This window comes from Drosophila bipectinata, chromosome 2L (genome assembly GCF_030179905.1).
Source record: "Drosophila bipectinata strain 14024-0381.07 chromosome 2L, DbipHiC1v2, whole genome shotgun sequence".
Lineage (NCBI taxonomy): Eukaryota > Metazoa > Arthropoda > Insecta > Diptera > Drosophilidae > Drosophila > Drosophila bipectinata.
In genome coordinates this window covers 25,574,653-25,595,609 of record NC_091736.1, presented here as the reverse complement: position 1 = coordinate 25,595,609, position 20,957 = coordinate 25,574,653, and the positions used below count along the sequence as shown (strand labels likewise).

Here is a 20,957-nt window from a genome sequence, read left to right as displayed (position 1 = left end):
TATCGATCTATAATTATTTTCCACTGTAACAACGCTATAGTCCCGTAATATAATGACAACAAAGATACTAACATACTTTGGCACAAATGGTACCACTTTTATTTGTGCGACTTCGTCGGTGCCCATCAATCGATTAAACCTCTTTTATCCCCTCCTTTTCTTTTTAGACGAAGCGTCAGGATTTTGTCTCTCTTTTGCATTTTGTGTCTCCAGGGATGGCTGTAAATAAATAGTTGGGAAAGGTAGACTGTCATCCATGGTCGGAGGCGGTGGGGATTATTCCTTATGAGAATATGATAATATAACCCAATTTATTATAATACAAAATTTAAAACAAGTCCCAAACTTCTATCTTTAACAATACCAAAGTTGGTATATAAGGATCGGACAACTATATCCGATGTTTGCGATAAATATCCGGTTTTAACTGCAAGGGTATATCAACTTCGGCTCCGCCCGAAGTTAGCTTTGCTTTCTTGTTTCATTTTAGTACGGGACAGAGCCATAAGCTTACAAAAGAATAATCTATACTAATTTTTTGTTTCGGATGACTCTAGCAGTCGAAATTACCTGCGCCAGGGACCTACCACTTTTTTAATATGCATACTTTGGCATGCTATAAAGTGTATTAAACTACATAAGAATAAATTAAACAAAATATTTCAAATAGTATATGATGCCTATAAAAACATATTTTAAAAAAATTTGAAACGAAAATTGAAACGATCGCTTAATGTTTTATTAAAAAAATTTTTTTTTTTTAATACATCCTTAAGAGCAAGCCGTCTCTACTGACTGCTGAAAGCCAAAGGGCACGGTCTTGCTTACCCTCTCTGACTCCGACTTACCCACTCTGGAGTTCGCAGTGTAAAACCCTCCCTCCAATGACGGAAACAAATTTCACGCAACAACAAGCAGTGCTACAATTTCTGCAACCACAGCGACAACCACTGCAATTCAAAGTACCGCGACGTCAGCGACTACTGCGAATAAAAAAACAACAACTTCGGAAAGTGCCAAAGCGGCCCCGGCCCCACAGACTGGAATGGATCGCTACATCCAAATTGAAAGCAAGCTTAGCCCGCAGAATAATCCGGGAGACAATAAAACAAAAATTAACCGCGTCGAGAAGATCGACGACGAACCAGGCAGATCCAGTAGTAACAGATTTTCCTTACTGGCAGAGGTTGAGGAAAACCAACCAGCGCAAGACTCCGCAAAAAAATTCAAACCCCTTCCAATCCACACATTAAAAAAAAAAAAAATTGTAAGGGTCTGCCTATCGATCTATCGTTATTTTCCACTGTAACAACGCTATAGTCCCGTAATATAATGACAACAAAGATACTAACATACTTTGGCACAAATGGTACCACTTTTATTTGTGCGACTTCGTCGGTGCCCATCAATCGATTAAACCTCTTTTATCCCCGAATACAAGCCTACTCGTTGGGAGAGAGCCTCGCTCTCCATCTGCTCTCCGCTCTCTGTTGCCGGTGCAGGTCTCCACATCCCTCCTTTTCTTTTTAGACGAAGCGTCAGGATTTTGTCTCTCTTTTGCATTTTGTGTCTCCAGGGATGGCTGTAAATAAATAGTTGGGAAAGGTAGACTGTCATCCATGGTCGGAGGCGGTGGGGATTTGTCGATAATCTTTTTCAAGTCACTAAAGTTCCTAGTAAACGCTTTACCCCCACCCGACACCTGAACTACATTTCCTTTCCGAATGGTTACCTCGTAAGTAGTCGTACCGAATGTTGGCGTTAACTTATGTCGAAATACCACGTTCTATAATAGGACTCTGTCTCCGACTTAAAAGTTTACCTCTCTGGGCCCCCTGGCACCATCTGCCGCCTCTTTCTCATTGTGTTTCGTCAAAAGATATTAACTTTCTCTTCTGAGTCCACCGCACTATGGGGAATTTGACCAGTTTTTGTGACAAAAACCCATTTTCTGAAAGTCTTAAAATATAAATATTTTGTAGTGTAACGCATTCCAAATTCACCAATCTTCAGTGGTGCATAACAAAAAATTTGATAGAGGGCGGCACAACAAAGGAATCAGCTGACAAACACAGCTGTTGCAATTGCAAAGCACAGGCTATTAAAATATTAAGTTTTGTTAACAAAGTTTGAGAGCCTAGAATTAAAAATCTAAAAAATATAACAACTTTTTTTTTAATGAATACCAATCTGTGTGGTTTGTATTATATGTTTGTGATCGTCATTTGTAGAATAAAACCGTGTTGTCCCCGTAAGCGAGCAAAAATGTAAGTAGCCTTGCCACTCCATATTTTGGATGAAGTCTCATGTTCCATAAGGGATTTAAAGTGAGTCCATCAACGAAACCTATTGTGTGTTTTAGAGTATTAAATTCTTGTTCGAATGAATGTAATTTTAAATACCACTTTTTCCGATTATGCGACAATTTTTATTTTTAGGACATAACCTTAATTTGGCAAACACAGAGTTGTTTAAAGTGGTTCGAAGCAAAGAGAAAAGTCGCAAAGGAGTATGTTGTCTTTCATTTTATTAAAGATTCCATCGCAGGAGTGAATTTTGAAGAGTACAGCGATATCTTTGACCAAGCGAGTAAAAAAATTTGCTACCGCTTGACGCAAATTTGGAGGAGGTGCTCATTAATCTTCAGTCAGTAGCGCCGGAATCATGCAGTTTGGCAGAATTCTAAAACTCTTATAAATTTTCCGAAAACCAAGAAGCCAGTAGGACAACACTGCCTATTCATGCGAAGGGGAATGATCCGATCATTTCGCTAGTGAAGTTAGATAGAAGAATATAGGGACACAAAAAAATGTGTCTTCCATTAGAGGTTGTGGACCTATTAGAGGACTCATCAAATCCCGATGGCACCACGGCGGGTGAGGATGAAAGCTCCTTTGATATTGTGCATTTTGAACATCAATATAATATTGAGTTGGGGAACGAAGAGCTGGACTTTTTCTAAGAGGTGTGTAGGGAGAATATATGTCTTCTATACATTATTAATTGTCTTTTTTTAGATGGATTTTCTTCTTAAAACTGTAATACGTTGTTAAAGGCGTGTCGCAGAACTAGTTAAGTACTCTAAAAATCTGCAGAAATTTACATTGGCTAAGAAAAAAAAGGGTGGTGCCACGCCCTCTATTTTTCTATTGGTAAAAGATATTGGTCAATATTACCCCATGAAAAAAAAAACAGAAGTCAAATATCTTGCTCCGATCTTGAGTTATTAATTTTTGTCACAAAAACTGGTCAAATTCCCCATAGTGCAACCCTGTTAAACATCAGTTCCGTGGGGGGTGGTGCCATGTGAGGTGACGTTGTACATTAGCACGGTTTTTACCGGTGATAGACTTTTACTTGCGAAACATATTATTGAGTCCATATTGCCCCTCGTCAAACTGTAGCAATATGGACTCTAATGCCACTGGGCTAGCGTCCGCAATTGGGCATGTCTTATCGTGTAAGTTGAAATATCGGCACTTTGGCAATTTGCGTCTTCAATTTTTGGAAAGCTTCTTCTTGTTCGTCGCCCCAAAAGAATACTTCACGACTCTTTAGAAGCTCGAGCACAAACTGCCCAATGTAGGTTACTAAGCCCAGGAAACTGCGTACGGTAGAACCTTATTCTTGGGCGCTCTGAATCTGGTGATAACCTTGACATTTTCTGGGTCGACTTTAATACCCAATGGGGTATTACCAATGTCCGACAAGATGTGGCCCAAAAGTGTAAATTTCTGAGTTCTTACCACGCATTTATTGCACGTTGTTGGCTCGAAATATGCTCTTAACATCCTCCAGCTACTTATCATGTTCCCCCAAGTTATTCCCAAATACTATGACATCGTCGATGTAATTAAATGCGTTTGGGCAATGCAATTACAATTCTTCCGCTAATCTTTGTTATCGCATAGCCGCTAAAAAATCTCTAGAGCTGAGTTTATGCCAAACATTAAACGCTTGTAGCAGAACAGGCCACGGTGTATAATAAATGTGGTGAAAAAAGCATATTATCAGTTGGAGCTGGATGAGACTCCAACTGATAATATGCTTTTTTTTAAGTCCAGCCGAAAAATACATTTGGCTTCCTTAAGTTTCGTCATGAACGTATCGAAAGTTGCCAACGGATAATTTTCGCACCGTATGGCTTTGGCCCGTCGCTTATCAAGACATGTCACCATCGTCTTTAAAAGCAGTTACGACTGGAGAAATCCAAGAGCTTGGTCCCAACACGGGTTCAACGATATTCATATTTAACGCCACATCGAGTTTATCAGTAATTTTGCTTTTCATCGCTGTTGGTTCTCGTCTCATGGGTTGTTGTACCGGGATTACAGACTCGTCAACGGAGAGCTTAACTATCAAATTGTGCCATTTGTGAAATGGAACACCTTTCTCAACTCGATTTACGTCTAAACCAAGATTTAGAACGTTGAGTTCAATGGCGGTGTCGCGTCCCAACAGTGATTATTTATCCTTTTCGATTAAGTAAAACTTAGCAATCAGTTCTGAATTATTCTGTAAAGAAATCGGGGCTTCAAGAACCTGCAGCGCCTTGAGTAAACGTAAGCGCGAAACTAAGATTCCACCAGAAGGTTAAACATTATTGCTTTTGCTCCACAAAGTTTCTGCCAATATGACTGGCTTATCAGGTTGTATTTCAAGCCTGAGTCAATAATCATATCGACTGTTTTGCCCCCTATTTTGCAAGGGATTTCTACCTCCTGTAGTGACTGATCTCCTACTCGCAATGGACCAGTATCCTTGGAGCTAACCGTCCTAATGCCAATATTACCACATATATGTATAATTGTATCATGGTTTGGACTGTCCGGCCAGAAAAATGAAATGCAGGAAATGCGATTAAATTGGCCAATTCGCAAAGACGCAAAGAAAAAACGAAGACGCACTGAAAATTCGACAGTGGAATGGACTACCTTTTATAATTGTATCATGGTCCAAACTGTTTTCTCTGTGTCTTTTCTTTCCGCATCTACCGCATTCGGGATCCACACTTCGCTGTACTATTTTGATAATGCTGATTGGCTTGTCCTAAGGAGTCATAGACTGCGTCTGTATGTTCACCAGCTCGTCTATATAACCTTGTCCTATAAGCAGATCTCCTCCATTTGGTTGCCCAGCCAAATTGGCCGCAGCGCTGCCGGCACATTGACAATGTGACCCTTCTCAAATTTTTTAGAAGTTCTCTCGTTTGCTCTCATTTTGACTAATTTGACAGCCCAAACTTAAAAATCAAAATGTTTCCACTGAGAAAAACAAATTCCCCATGGTGCACTGCCTTACCACCCCAATACATTGATATGATTTTAACGCATTAGTATTAACAACGAATAGCAGAAAGTAGGCTGTGAGCATGACGTTTCACACATTTATACTGTATGTGTGTAGCAGAGCTCGGGCAGAGAAATTTCCTATGCCCTCGGGATAGGGCCGTGCCGACCACTGGTGTTAAGGCATGTGGGGCATATGTTGGCACAGTGGAACGTTGATAAATGGACTGTATATGTAACTGTATATGACTGTATATATTACATTTTGTCGGTTATATATTTCCTGAAATCGGAGGCAGAAAATATTTGGAAATATATGGACATGCACGCAAGTACGGATATAAGTAAGGGAATATGGGGAATATGTTGGCACAGTGGAGCATTGATAAGTGGACTGTATAATTGGGGGAACAGAAAATTTATGTGGTGTAAAAAATGACACTGATTGGGGAAGATAAAAACCAAACATTACGACAGCGGCGGACTGTTCGGTGAATTTGGAAATTCCGGAAGTAATTCACACCGGCTGGCCAATATTAATTATGCCTTCTTTTTGTCACCACACACTTTGACACGGAGGGAAAAACAATCTTGCAGCAGTGTGAACGAAATTTAATGTTCGGATCACTGCTGAAGACCGGCAGAGAGATGGGGACGGAAAAATGTACTTATCTATGCGGAACAATGCCGAGAACTGCTGGCAGAAGAAAATCCAGGAATTATCCGGCTCGAAGGACCAAAATGTTGTAGGGGGGCGTTGCTGCCGCAAAAGATCCCAGAATTATATTGAAATAAGAAATCGGGGGCGTCTTTTCGTGAATTCAAAAGTAACGCGTTGAGCTTTATTGGGCTGCTTACAGAGGATTAACTTAACTAGTACAACAAAACGGACGATCGATGACGGCCGACGAGAAAGCGAGAGTGCATAAAGGGGCGAGCGGATGAGCTCTTCAGCGTGGGTGCGCTCTTCAGCACGGATGCGCTCTTACGTTCAGCTAAGCGGCGGCCCAACGGCCCCTCACATAAACAACACGAAAGTTGGGTCTTTTCCGATGGTTCAGTTATATTTCAGCTATAGTTTTCTATACAATTTCAATTTCTTTCTATACGATATAAATCTATATAAATAGCTTTTATGTAAAATTAACTTTCTAACTCTAAAAACACCGAAGTTATACAATTTCCGATCAATCAGTTACATGGCAACTATAAGATAAAGTCTGCCGTTCCGACTTACTGCGTGCAAAAGAAAAAAGGTTGTGTGCAACGTTTCAAGACGATATCTTTAAAATTGAGAGACTAGTTTGCGTAGAAACAGACATACGGACAGCTATTGAGCTTCTTACTGAAAAAAAAATAAAAAATCTTCTGCGAAGAAGAAACTTATCGCTTCAGGTCGACTATTTTGGCAGAAACAAGAATGAATTTCTTTCAGTAAAATGTTTTCGGCACTCCAACAATAAAATTCATTCGGATTATCACTATTGAGGAGAATAGGGAAAACACGAAAAATTGTTATTGTATTGCCCTTTGCCTATGCTGGGGGCAACGAAGCTTACGGCGTGAGCAACGAACCTTATGGCGTGAGCAGTCTCACACAACTCCGTATGCATGAGCATTTGCAAAAACAAATGAGCAGCGAAAGCAAAATATGTCACAAGTCTAAACGGTATGCGGTATAAAATGATTTGTGCGATCAGATACAGGTGGTTGATCGAATGCTCTGGAGTGGGCGTCGCAAAAGAGACATGAAGCGGACGTAGAGAGATAATTACTGTGCCCAAAGGGGGGTGGAACCGAGTGACGTCACGGGTGTTTCTGAGGTCAATAATGTTTTGGCAGCCAGTAAAGTAGTGTTTCGCACTACTTTATTGACGGCAAGTTTTCATCCTTCACACATTTGATGCCACCCTCGTACCAAAGCCACCCGACACATGTCATCTCCGACGAAATTTTTTGTCACTCTCGTCAGGCACCACTTAATTGACGGCAAGTTTTTGTCCTTTACCAGCATGAAGCACAATTTCTCAACTTTCTCCCAGATAAGATCCTCTGCAGCGCCACTCCATCATTTTTTTTGTTGTTTTTTTTTTTCGCTTTCTTTCAGAATTTTTAGAGCCAACCAATTAGAGCATAACCTAGCATATCTGTATTCATCATGAAGCTTAGAGGCCCAGACGATCGAGGCGCGCTGGAGAAACGATTTGTTAGTATATATTAAGCTATTTGTAATTTATTAAGCTAGGAGGAGTTAGTAAGGAAATTTAAAATTCCATAATTTAAATTTGAAGGAAAGGAAAGAGATGTTATAGAGTAGAGATCATTGTAGTTCGAAAATAAGACCCAAAAAGGGTCGTGCTTTACTTATGTCCAACTACAATGGCTAAGGAATAGAGGAATAAAGTTTCTAGTCCTTCCATTAGGAATCTTAAAATTTAAGCGGGTTAGTAAATGCTGGCTATCTACATCCCCGTTAACAAGGTTATGCAGAAAGACTACACCGAGCATTGTCCTATGATTCGTTAAGCTAGGTAAGTTTATAAGTAAAAGTCTGCTACTGTAGGATGGAAGCTGAAGATTTGCATCCCAGTATAGACCTCTAAGTGCGAATATTATGAAATTCTTTTGTACGGATTCTATGCGGTCCTTATGTACTCCATATTGGGGACTCCAGACACATGAACGGTACTCCAGTATCGGACGGACCAAAGAAATAAATAATATTTTGGGTCATAAAATTCTTTTGACCACCTTTTAATAAAACCAAAGACTCCTTTAGCCTTATTAACCATTAAGGAAATATGGTCGGAAAATTTAAGTTTAATGTCTAATAGGCCGCCGAGATCATTACCCTGGGTTAATTTTTCTAAGACAATCCCAAAATAAAATACGTACCCTGCAGAGGGCACGATAAAAAGACATAAGCTTGCATTTTGATCCGTTAAATATTAAATCGTTAGCTGAAAACCATTTTTGAAAGTTATCAAGGTCAGACTAAAGACAGCATTGGGCAGAGATGGATTTGTACTGGAGACAAAGCTTTACATCATCTGCATACATAAGAACTAGAGAGTTCCTTAAAGCAGGGGGCAAGTCATTTATAAAAAGATTATATAACATCACGCCAAGATGACTTCCTTGAGGGACGCCAGATGAAGCACGGACCAGACGGGAATGTATGTTTTTAAATAAGACATTTTTGTCCTTCCATCTAAGTAGCTGGAGATCTACGTTATGAGGTCTGTAAAAAATCCCAGCATATTCAGTTTACTCAACAAGAGTAAGTGATTGACTGAATCATAGGCTTTGCTAAAGTCTGTGTAAATAACATCGGTTTGATATCCCTTACGAAAGCCATCTATGACAAAGGATGTCAACTCCAATAAGTTCGTGGTGGTGGAGCGACGCTTAATACAGTCATGCTGACAAGGAGAGATGATCGAAGAGCAAAGGTGTTACAAATGAGGAGTTAAAAATTTTTCAAATAACTTTGGAGTTGCCGACCAATTAGAGATGGCATTGTAATTGGCTGCATCGGACTCCAAAGGGAAAAATCGAGGTTTCCAAAGATATGTTGAAAGTTCTTAGAAGGGGTTTGCACAGAGCCCTGGCACAGTAAATACAGAAAATGAACAAAAAATAATAAATATATCAATGTTATATGCGTAGAGCATACAATCTGTCAATTAAGGCAGAGAAAAAGTTGTTTGAACAAATTTTGCGAATAGATCGGCAATGGCCGGATCAGAGGTCGCAGATGAATTTTCAAACGTAAGAAGAGGTGGAAAGATACATGTTTACGCTTTGTGTTTACAAAATTATAAAACTGCTTCGGATCCTGAGTAAATTTTATCCGTCAGCGGCGAATATAATTCCTGTAACATTAAGCGATATGCACGGTCAAATTTGACCGAGCTAGATACCTTGAGAAATCAATACTTCTGCTGGTTTTTCTATATTTCAGTAAGAGCCTATTCTTAGTATTTTTTAGGTTAGTGAGGCACATTGTAAGCCAAGAAGGATTTGTTGAAGCGGACGGATATTTCCATGGCGCACAGGAGTAAAAAAATGTATTTAAAGTACAGTAAAATTTTTCTAAGGTTACATTAAGATTGGCGCATGCCAGAATTGTATGCCAGCAGGAAGCAGCGAAACTTATTTGCACGCATGGAGACATCTGATCGAGACCAGGAATGGTTTCGATTGAGACCTCCAGCGTGGGGTGATATGGATCATCTGGGGATGAAAGGGGGAAAGCTCTGGAGAGAGCGGTACCATTGGCATCAAATACAAAACATAAGTCTAAAAGCCGACCTAACGAATTTCTAACATGGTTAATTTGACCTAGGGATATGTCAAACATGCCCGCGGTGAAGTCATGGTGAGTGATAAGTGATAATGATGGTGAGCTATCGACGTTGGACGTTAGATTAAAAATTAGATTAGATTAGATTAAAAACGGATTGAATAACGGACAAATGCTGTCAATATGTGGGCGGTTCGGATGAAGGCGGTATTTATGAACATTTAATGTATGAAGATTTCTCGGACAAAATGATTTTAATGCAAATAAATTCTATGTCACCAAATCCTTGTGATTTCACCTCTTCAGAAGCAACAGTTGCCGTTCCATTCCTTCTTATGGATTTACCGAACTGTGCGGACGTGCCCTGCCCGAGCTCCGGGGAAACTGCAACACAAGACAGCTAATCAAAAAAAAAAAAAACGGCAACCCAATATAAGCGAAAAGACGCTGAACTACAAATTATTTAAAGCAATAGACACGCTTTTTATAACAGTTGTGATGTGCTAAACAAAAACAAGTGCATTGTTTGAAAAAAAATAAGTGCACGCAATGAGCTTATTGAGCAACGATCAAAAGAACGAACGTAGAAAATCCGTGAACCAAAGAAACGGCTTCTACTCCTACTTTTCAACGCGCTATACCGAAGTGGAAAAATCGGCGATTAAGAGCAACCCGGCTTTACTGACCGCTGGTCATGCTCACCCGCTCTGGTCACTCCGACTCCCGCGTCATGGAGCTCCACCACAGTATGATGGAGCTTCTGTCATTCGTGAAAACGATCATGCAAACGCTTTTTCAATACCAGAACATGGTGATACAGCTGCTCGTAGCACAGCAGTCTAAATAATCTATGCAGGCGCTACGAATATCAATGTGGAACGCCAATGGTGTCTCACGGCATAAACTAGAATTATCAAAATTCTTAACCGAAAACCATATTGACGTTATGCTACTAAGAGGCTACACAATCTACCGCACAGATCATCCAGATGGGAAAGCCCACGGCGGAACTGGAGTTCTAATCAGAGAACGCATTAAACACCATTTTCACAAAAGGTTTGCAACAAACTTCTTGCAGGCCACATCGATACAAATTCAGTCAAGCAACGGAGTCATTTCAATCACTGCCGTTTACTGCCCTCCTCGTTTCTCAGTCTCTGAAGGACAATTTATGGACTACTACAATTCACTTGGGGATCGTTTTATAGGCGCAGGCGACTACAACGTCAAACATACGCACTGGGGATCACGTCTAGTGACTCCCAAAGGAAGGCAATTGTACAATGCAATTATAAATGTGAAAAATAAACTGGACTACGTTTCCCTTGGAAGTCCCACATACTGGCCAACAGACTCACGCAAGCTCCCAGACCTTATTGATTTTGCGGTGACAAAAAACATACCTCGCAATCTAATAAGTGCCAAAGCAGTCTCGGACCTATCATCAGACCACTCGCTTGTGCTTCTAACGATTCTTCAAAGCCCAGAAATAACCGAACACCCCTTCAGCCAGGAGGTGTTCAGCCAGGGGCACCCCTGACGACGCCAAAAACGAACTGGCTAAAATACAAAAAGTACGTGAGGGCCTACATAGAACTCGCCCCGGAATTTAACATGGAATCGGACATCGACTACCTGGAAGAAGTACTCGTTGCGGAAGCTAAAATCTTTGCTACTCATGGGAAAGAAGTAGACCGAAACAAATACTTCAAATCTAATCAGCAAATCGAACAGCTCGTGCGAGAAAAGAGGCGCACGCCTCGTGATTGGCAAAACAGCAGATCACACGCTTCAAAACAACGCCTTAAGGATGCAACCCGATCACTCGACCAGGCTCTTCACCAACAGGAAGAAATTGCACAGCTGAGGTACATCCAGAATCTCTCGCCAACAAGCACAAAGTACCCCCTGTGGAGGGCCCACCCAAATCTTAGCGCCCCAATTGAAACGACCACCCCGATAAGAAACTCTTCGGGATGCTGGGCTCGCAGCGACGAAAACCGAGCTGAAACATTCGCCACACATCTCCAAAGTGTCTTCCAGCCAAACCCAGCCTCAAATTCATTCCTCTTGCCAGAAATTCAGCCAGAGTCCTCCCCTCAGCCAGCCGCACCTTCATTCCGGCCGAACGAAATCGAAAAAATCATAAGAGGGCTAAAACCAAAAAAGGCTCCCGGTGGTGACCTATTGACCCCAAAGATGCTGATCGAATTTCCAAAATGCGCTACAGAGGTCGTCTGCAAACTATTTAATGGAATCATTAATATTGGCTTTTTCCCAAAAAAAGTGTAAGAAATCCATCATTATAATGATACCGAAGCCTGGAAAAGACCACACAATTCCGTCATCATACAGACCAATAAGCCTTCTATCTTGTTTGTCTAAATTGTTTGAAAAATACTTGTTAACTCGCATAATACCACATCTGGAAGCTTGCAATATTATCCCGGCACACCAATTTGGCTTCCGAAGAAACCAAGGAACCATCGAACAAGTGAACAGATTAACATCTGAAATACGCTCAGCCGCGAACAGCGAGAATACTGCAGCGCTATTTTCCTCGACGTATCTCAAGCTTTCAACCGAGTTTGGCTCATGGGACTCATGCAAAAAATTAAAACGTATTTGCCAACATACACCCACAAGCTACTGGAATTATACTTCTTAAACAGGGTATTCTCAGTGAGGTGCAACGCAGCTACTATGGGCGACTACACCATCGAAGCTGGAGTTCCACAAGGAAGCGCACTCGGCCCGTGTCTATATGTTTTGTATACTGCAAATATTCCTACGAGCGCACAGCTAACACTTTCAACGATCGCCGACGATACCGCTATCCTAAGTCGCTCCAAATGCCCAACGCAGGCAACAACCCAACTGGCTAATCATCTTATAATAGTGGAAAGGTGGCTGTCCGACTGGCGTATTAAAATAAACGAACAAAAGTGTAACATATAACGTTTACTCTTAATAGACAAACATGCCCTCCGCTTTTACTAAACGGTATGCAGATCCCTCAAGCTAACAAAGTAACGTACCTTGGCGTCCACCTTAATAGACGACTTACCTGACGTAAGCACATCGAATGCAAAAAGATGCACCCAAAACTGAAAGCCAGCAATCTGAAGTGGATCATAAACTCACGATCGCCACTGTGCCTGGACTACAAGTTACTACTCTACAATTCAGTCCTAAAGCCAATCTGGACGTATGGCTCCCAGCTGTGGGGGAACGCGAGCAGCAGCAACATAGACATCATACAGCGCGCACAGAACTATCACTGGGGTACCTTGGTATGTTCGCAACGAAACATCCACCGGGATCTGGGCATCCTCGCAATGAAAGGCGAAATCCAGAAGGAAAAAGAGTCGTACAAAGAAAAACTATCTTCGCACCCAAATTTTCTTGCTCGGGGATTGACTCGGGTTTCTAGCGTATCCCGCCTAACTCTATATCAGTCAATATGACTGTGAGTTAAGTTAAAAATATAAGATTCGATACACCTCTTGTTAGTCTCGCAGAGAGAAAATCCAAGAAACAAAAGCAACGTTAAAAAAAAAAGAAGCAACAGTGGATAACAGTATAAAAATGGTGTACTTACTTGGAAAAACTTCGGAGTTAAAGAAATCCGGCTTTAACCAAGTTTTTCTAAAGGCTATAATGTGGGATGCAAAGAAAGAACTATCAGAATATAGTATTAGTATTAGTATTATAATAGGTAAGTGATAGTGACGATAATAGTTTCTTGGGTTAGTGGACGAAGAAGAGGTGGAAGGTTGGTCAGTGGCTCGAATGTGGGGAAGTTTCACTCCCACTGGTCTTACAACTTTTTTGACGAAAATTTTCTCTGGCCAAAAACTGTGTGAACATATCGTCTTTAACATCAGCGCAGGCACACGAATCTTCAAAGAAGACGCGCGCCTTACATAATTATATTTTAATTTCGCTGTCCTCCACCTTTATATCGGCTTTAATCCGAGATATCAATCTCTGAAGTATCAGTGGCAAGCCGAGAAACAAATGTATGTTTCGATAAAGGAATCACCTGTAAGGGTTTTAGTGTCACACGGTACGAGATCCGCATCAGTCGATGCCGGTGGTCCGGACTTGGACCCTTTTGGGTGCCCATTCTTAGTCTGTCTAATGAACGTCTTGGACAGCACGACAATTTTCACAACAATAATGTAAACCAGACCTAGAAGGGCAAGAATCGTGCGCCTCTCTCGAATGCTCGTCGTGTCACTTTATGGGAGCCTTGTTGCACCGACATGACAGGAACGAGACGCAAATATCGATTCCGGGTACATCAAAGACCTGATCGCCAATGGGCTGGACTTTTAGATCATAACCGGTAATTCCATTACGACAGACCCGCCTACCAAACTTATAGACGTACGCAAACAATCGCTGAAGAGCTGGAATTAGCATATTTTCATGTCGCCACGAAGTCCGTATGAGGCAATTCCACCAACGAAATTGAAATGCGAAGTTCTCAAGCTGCAGCTTGATATATTTATATCGCAATATTAATTGACGTGATTTTTCCACAGATAAAAAGGACGCACATGATTCAATTTCACGCTATTCTAGTCCCCACCAAAAGGGGAAAACGTGGTTCTTCTGGAAATTTAAAAGTCAAGTATACAATTAAAGATTCGAGGGTCAAATTTATTATATGCCATAAATAAAGTCTTACGTGAAAGTAAGAACTGAAGAGAGCTATCAAAGGAAACAAATGTAAATGTAAAAGTAATGTAAAAATATGTAAATGTAAGATGTAATAAGTAATGTAAAATGTAGAAATAAGATTTCTAGTATTGAGAAAAGTTTACCCTTAATTGTTTATATTGTAGAATGGGTTTTCTTAATTTTAGCGCGCCTTGCCCTGGGGATTAGAAAAAAGTCGCCATGAAATCAAGACTTTTTTTCCTAAGTTTTAAAAAGGTTCTTTCTAAAACCTAGAAACAGAAACCCTAAATTTAAGACATTTTTTTTTATATTTTAGATTTTTTTTTCTTGTTTTAAGGGAAATTGGCCCTAGATTTTAGAAAGGGAATGACATTAATTTTAGAAAAATTTGCCCTGAAGACAAAAATAGGGCGAATTTCTAAATCTTAGGGTTAATTTTATTTTGAGTGTGGCTTCTCGATTACTAGGCCAGTCCTTATGTGCCTCTATGATATAGGGCGGCTCATGACACCATAAACTGGATCCGATCTACTCAGTAGGAAGGCTCCAAGAGATAAAATGTCAGCTTTGGAATGAGTCAAATTTTGGATAGTTGACACACGGATGGCACAGGTACAGGTCATCTAACAAGGTGGACGCCAAGTAGCTTCGCTAGCTTGAATGGTCTGCATACCGTTTAGTGAAAGCGGAGGAAATGTTTGTATATTAAGAGTAAACGTTTCAAGTTTGTCTATGAATAGTAAACTTCACATTTTTGTCTATTAGGAGAAAGTTTTTTCATGTTAGCACTTATCCCGCGGGCATAGAAAATTTCTCTGCCCGAGCTCTGCCACACACATACAGTACAAATGTGTGAAACGTCATTCTCACAGCCTACTTTGTACTAGAGCTGTAAACAATTCAATCTTTTAATCGATTTAATCGATCCAGTAGAGCTGTAAAAAATTCAATCTTTTAATCGATTTAATCGATCTTTTTGGATGAGTGAAAAAATGAAAAACTATGAAACTGTCTCTCTTATTATTCCGGTGTCGGCTGATATCCATCACCGCCTAACTTCGATGAATGAGTTGATAAAAACGTCTGAAGGTATTGAAGTACGAATTGCGCTCTTAGAAGGGGTCAACCAACGATTGTTCGAGTATGAGTCTCGCTCCGTTACCAAAGTGGCAACTATCCTGGATCCACGATTTAAGAAAGAAGGATTTCGGAGCAGGAGTACTGCGGACCTAGCAGTAGAAGCTATAAAAAATGAACTTGCAGGAGAATGAAAAGAAGAAGCTTCATTCGTTTAGAAGCTCTAAAAGAATGCGCATTAAAATATTTTTGCATTCCAGCGTGTTCGACGGAGTCGGAAAGGACATTCAGCAGGGCTGGATGCATAGTCTCCGACCGCCGAGCTTCGCTAAAAGCGAAAAATGTTGACAAGCTTGTGTTTACTAGTAAAAACCAATGGGTTTTGACTGAATAAATATAGATCTCAAAATATATTGTTATTGAATTTTATTTTAGTTTGCAAAGGTAAATTTTCTAGTTTCCTTACCACGTCTTAAGCAAAAAATGCTTTTTTCCTGGGAAAAAATTTTATTGTAGTTTTCGATTTTAAATCGATTTAATCGATCTTTTCAAGAATTGAATCAAAAAGAATCGATTCTCAAAAAGTAGAATTGTTTACAGCTCTACTTTGTACTATTCGTTACTAATATTAATGCGTTAAAATCATATCAATCATATGCATATCAATGTGTTGGGTGCCGACCACTAGTTTATTTTTATGCGTCAGTCAAACATCCACCTTTCCACTACTCAAAGATGATTAGCGAGTTCGTTTGTTGCTTGGTTTGGGCGTTGGCGAACGGTGATGTTGTTAGTTGTTCATCCGTATGAATATCCGCAGTAGTATCCGAAGTATCCGTAGTAGAGTAGTATCCGATAGTATAGACAAGGGCCGAGTGCGCTTCCTTGTGGAACTTGATGTAGTCGCCCGAAGTTTCTGCGTAGCATTCCCCCAATTCCGCCTCCCCTCTTATCTTATCTCCTCTTATCGGGGTGGTCGTTTTAATTGGGGAGTTAAGACTTGTTCAAGAAAAATTATGGATATATCGCAGCTGTCCATTTTCTTCCTGTTGCTGAAGAGCGTTGTCGAGTGATCGGGTTGCTTCTTTAAGGTGTTGTTTTAAAGCTGTTGATCTGCTGATTTGCCAATTGCCACGCATGCTCCTTTTTTCTCGCATGAGTTGTTCGACTTTCTGATTATAGTACCACGATTTGGGTCTGACTCCTTCCCTTGAAAAGTAAACATTTTATCTGCCGCAACGAGTACTTCTTTCAGAGCGCTCGTAGTGTAGGCGATGTTTGATTCAATATTAAGCTCCGGGGCGAGTTTAATGTGGGAACTTCACGCTGAAGAAGTATGTTGTTGTTTCTGGCCTTTGAAGAAGCGTTAAAACCACAGGCGAGGGGTCTGATGACTAAAATTGTCCTTTCGAGATTGAGATGCGAGGAGGGCAGTAAACGGCAGCAATTGTAAGGTTTCCGTAACTTGACTAAATTTGTATCGGCTTTGTATGTATGTATGTATTTGTATGTATGTATTTGTATGTGGCCTCTTACGAAGTTTCTGATAGTAGGCTCCTATTTGGCACAGTGGTTCATGGTACAGTGTTTATATTTTTAATTATCAAAATGAAATTTAAACTATGTGAAATATATGCTGGGTGGAGTTTTCATTTCGATAGACTCCTAACTTGCTTCTGAAGAGATAAAACCAAAGAGTTTGATGACTTATACTTTTTTTTTATTAAAATCATTCTGTCCGGTAAATCTTTATACATTATCTTTTCATATACATATATAATTATGTTTTGTATCTGATCCTGATGGTACCACTCTTTCCAGAGCTTTGCCCCTTTCAACCCCAGAGGATCCATATTACCCCAAGCCTGAGGTTTCAATCGAAACCATTTCTGGTATTGGTCAGAAATTTTCATGTAAGGCAAATGCGTTTTACCATACTTTTAATATATTCATTTACGACCTCAGATCAGGCCTTTGCCGATCTATTCGATAATTTTTTCAAACAAAATGAAAAATGACATATCAGCCTTACGCATACAACATTGAATCAGCTAATCTTATTTTCTGTACGTCTTTCTCCAAAAATAGCTTATTACCTGATCTTCTAAGGGTAAAACCGTTTATTCGCCAGGCCCCGATGGAATACCATCGGTGGTAAGCTAAAATACTGTGCCGGGGCACAGCTGATATTATTACACAGACTTCAGTAAAGCATTTGATTCAGGGTGCCAGGGATCTGTCCAAGCCTTTACATAGACTTTTCAATAGATTGCTTTCGAAAGGGATTTTAAGCTGATATTATTTACACAGATACACATTAAAGCATCTTTTGTTATTTCCTACAGACCTCCCAACTTGGATCTCCAGCTACTTAGATGAAAGAACATAAATAGCTTTATTTAAAAATGTATTCCCGGTTGGTCCGTGCTAAATAAAATTTAACTCAGTTTAAAATTAACGAAAAATAAACTATTTAATTAACTCCTATTATACTTACAACTCAAATTTTCCGACCATATTTCCACAATAGTTAATAAGGCTAAAGGTGTCCTTCGTTTTATTCCTTCCTTCCTTCGTGTGGTCAAAAGTATTTAATGACCCGCACATTACTTAAAGTTTATTAATTTCTTTGCTCCGTACGATACTGCAGTATGGGATGTGTATCCGGAGCTCCCATTATGCAGTACATCAGGACCGCATAGAATCCATACAAAATAATTTCTTAACATTTTCACTAAGTCGTCTTAACTGGGATGGAAATCTTCATCTTCGTCCTTATAGTAGCAGACTCCTGCTAATACACTTACCAACCTTAACAAATTGTAGGAAAATAATGGGCGCTATGGTATTAGCGCCAGTTCGTTAATGTTTTTGGATAGTGTTTTGATCCCAAACTGTTCCAATGGCTAATGTACACCTACAAATCAAAAAGCAGCCAAATAGGATAATTTTTAGAAGAGTTACAGACTTTTTAGTCTGCTTCCATACTTAATCGGTAGTATACTGAATGGGTAGTTTACACTCATTAGCGGTCAGTAGAACCGAGTTGCTCTTTAGCGCAGATGGAAAAACTGCAGTATCGCGGTTTGAAAAGTAAGAGTAGAAACTGATTCTTTGGTTTGCTGACTCTTTTTTTACGTTTTTCCGAAACTCGCGCACATTACGTCCTCTCAGTTCAGTAGTTAATGAAAGATAAACTGAAATAAAGTCTGAATAAAAGATTGAAAATATAAAAGATAAACTGAAAAAATAAAATAAAATTTAGCAAAAGATTTTTTGGAAATGTGGAAATAAAGTTATGCAAAGTTTGAAGCCGATAAGTACAAAACTGAGAATGGAAGGACTAGAAACTTAAGTCCTCTATTCCTTAGCCATTGTAGCCCTCTCCAGGCTACAAGAAAATCTCTATGCGCTTGCCTTAAAAAAATGTACACATGTTAATGTTCTTGGTTTCCTATTAGACTTAAAACTCAAACTTGCCGACCACGCTGTATTTGGTTTGTTTTGAAAAGGTGGTCACAAGAAAGTAACGACCTCTTTATAACTAAAAGTTTATTTATTTGTTTGGTCCGTACGAGACTGGAGTACGGTTTATGGGTCTGGAGTCAAGACGACCCTCTTAGGGTCTTATGTTTGAATTACAATGGTCTCTACCCTATAATGTCCATTTCCTCTCCTAACTTAAAAACATATATTTCAAATTTTGTAAGCGATTCTTCTCATTTACCTATTACCTATTAGTGAAAGCGGAGGAAATGTTTGTATATTAAGAGTAAACGTTTCAAGTTTGTCTATGAATAGTAAACTTCACATTTTTGTCTATTAGGAGAAAGTTTTTTCATGTTAGCACTTATCCCGCGGGCATAGAAAATTTCTCTGCCCGAGCTCTGCCACACACATACAGTACAAATGTGTGAAACGTCATTCTCACAGCCTACTTTGTACTAGAGCTGTAAACAATTCAATCTTTTAATCGATTTAATCGATCCAGTAGAGCTGTAAAAAATTCAATCTTTTAATCGATTTAATCGATCTTTTTGGATGAGTGAAAAAATGAAAAACTATGAAACTGTCTCTCTTATTATTCCGGTGTCGGCTGATATCCATCACCGCCTAACTTCGATGAATGAGTTGATAAAAACGTCTGAAGGTATTGAAGTACGAATTGCGCTCTTAGAAGGGGTCAACCAACGATTGTTCGAGTATGAGTCTCGCTCCGTTACCAAAGTGGCAACTATCCTGGATCCACGATTTAAGAAAGAAGGATTTCGGAGCAGGAGTACTGCGGACCTAGCAGTAGAAGCTATAAAAAATGAACTTGCAGGAGAATGAAAAGAAGAAGCTTCATTCGTTTAGAAGCTCTAAAAGAATGCGCATTAAAATATTTTTGCATTCCAGCGTGTTCGACGGAGTCGGAAAGGACATTCAGCAGGGCTGGATGCATAGTCTCCGACCGCCGAGCTTCGCTAAAAGCGAAAAATGTTGACAAGCTTGTGTTTACTAGTAAAAACCAATGGGTTTTGACTGAATAAATATAGATCTCAAAATATATTGTTATTGAATTTTATTTTAGTTTGCAAAGGTAAATTTTCTAGTTTCCTTACCACGTCTTAAGCAAAAAATGCTTTTTTCCTGGGAAAAAATTTTATTGTAGTTTTCGATTTTAAATCGATTTAATCGATCTTTTCAAGAATTGAATCAAAAAGAATCGATTCTCAAAAAGTAGAATTGTTTACAGCTCTACTTTGTACTATTCGTTACTAATATTAATGCGTTAAAATCATATCAATCATATGCATATCAATGTGTTGGGTGCCGACCACTAGTTTATTTTTATGCGTCAGTCAAACATCCACCTTTCCACTACTCAAAGATGATTAGCGAGTTCGTTTGTTGCTTGGTTTGGGCGTTGGCGAACGGTGATGTTGTTAGTTGTTCATCCGTATGAATATCCGCAGTAGTATCCGAAGTATCCGTAGTAGAGTAGTATCCGATAGTATAGACAAGGGCCGAGTGCGCTTCCTTGTGGAACTTGATGTAGTCGCCCGAAGTTTCTGCGTAGCATTCCCCCAATTCCGCCTCCCCTCTTATCTTATCTCCTCTTATCGGGGTGGTCGTTTTAATTGGGGAGTTAAGACTTGTTCAAGAAAAATTATGGATATATCGCAGCTGTCCATTTTCTTCCTGTTGCTGAAGAGCGTTGTCGAGTGATCGGGTTGCTTCTTTAAGGTGTTGTTTTAAAGCTGTTGATCTGCTGATTTGCCAATTGCCACGCATGCTCCTTTTTTCTCGCATGAGTTGTTCGACTTTCTGATTATAGTACCACGATTTGGGTCTGACTCCTTCCCTTGAAAAGTAAACATTTTATCTGCCGCAACGAGTACTTCTTTCAGAGCGCTCGTAGTGTAGGCGATGTTTGATTCAATATTAAGCTCCGGGGCGAGTTTAATGTGGGAACTTCACGCTGAAGAAGTATGTTGTTGTTTCTGGCCTTTGAAGAAGCGTTAAAACCACAGGCGAGGGGTCTGATGACTAAAATTGTCCTTTCGAGATTGAGATGCGAGGAGGGCAGTAAACGGCAGCAATTGTAAGGTTTC

The 20,957-nt window shown here is 39.9% G+C and overlaps 1 long non-coding RNA gene across 2 annotated transcripts; it reads right to left on the bottom strand.

The window, feature by feature from the left end:
- Positions 1-1,425: 1,425 nt before the first annotated feature.
- On the bottom strand, positions 1,426-18,562 carry LOC138925840 (uncharacterized). Of its 2 annotated transcripts, none has more exons than XR_011442076.1 (3): positions 18,349-18,562; positions 17,858-18,277; positions 1,426-1,582 (listed from the first exon to the last, which is right to left on the bottom strand). It is a non-coding gene; the product is annotated as an uncharacterized lncRNA (long non-coding RNA). The 2 variants fall into 2 exon arrangements; XR_011442075.1 differs by lacking the exon at positions 1,426-1,582 and adding an exon at positions 17,084-17,787.
- Between the last annotated feature and the right edge of the window lie 2,395 nt (positions 18,563-20,957).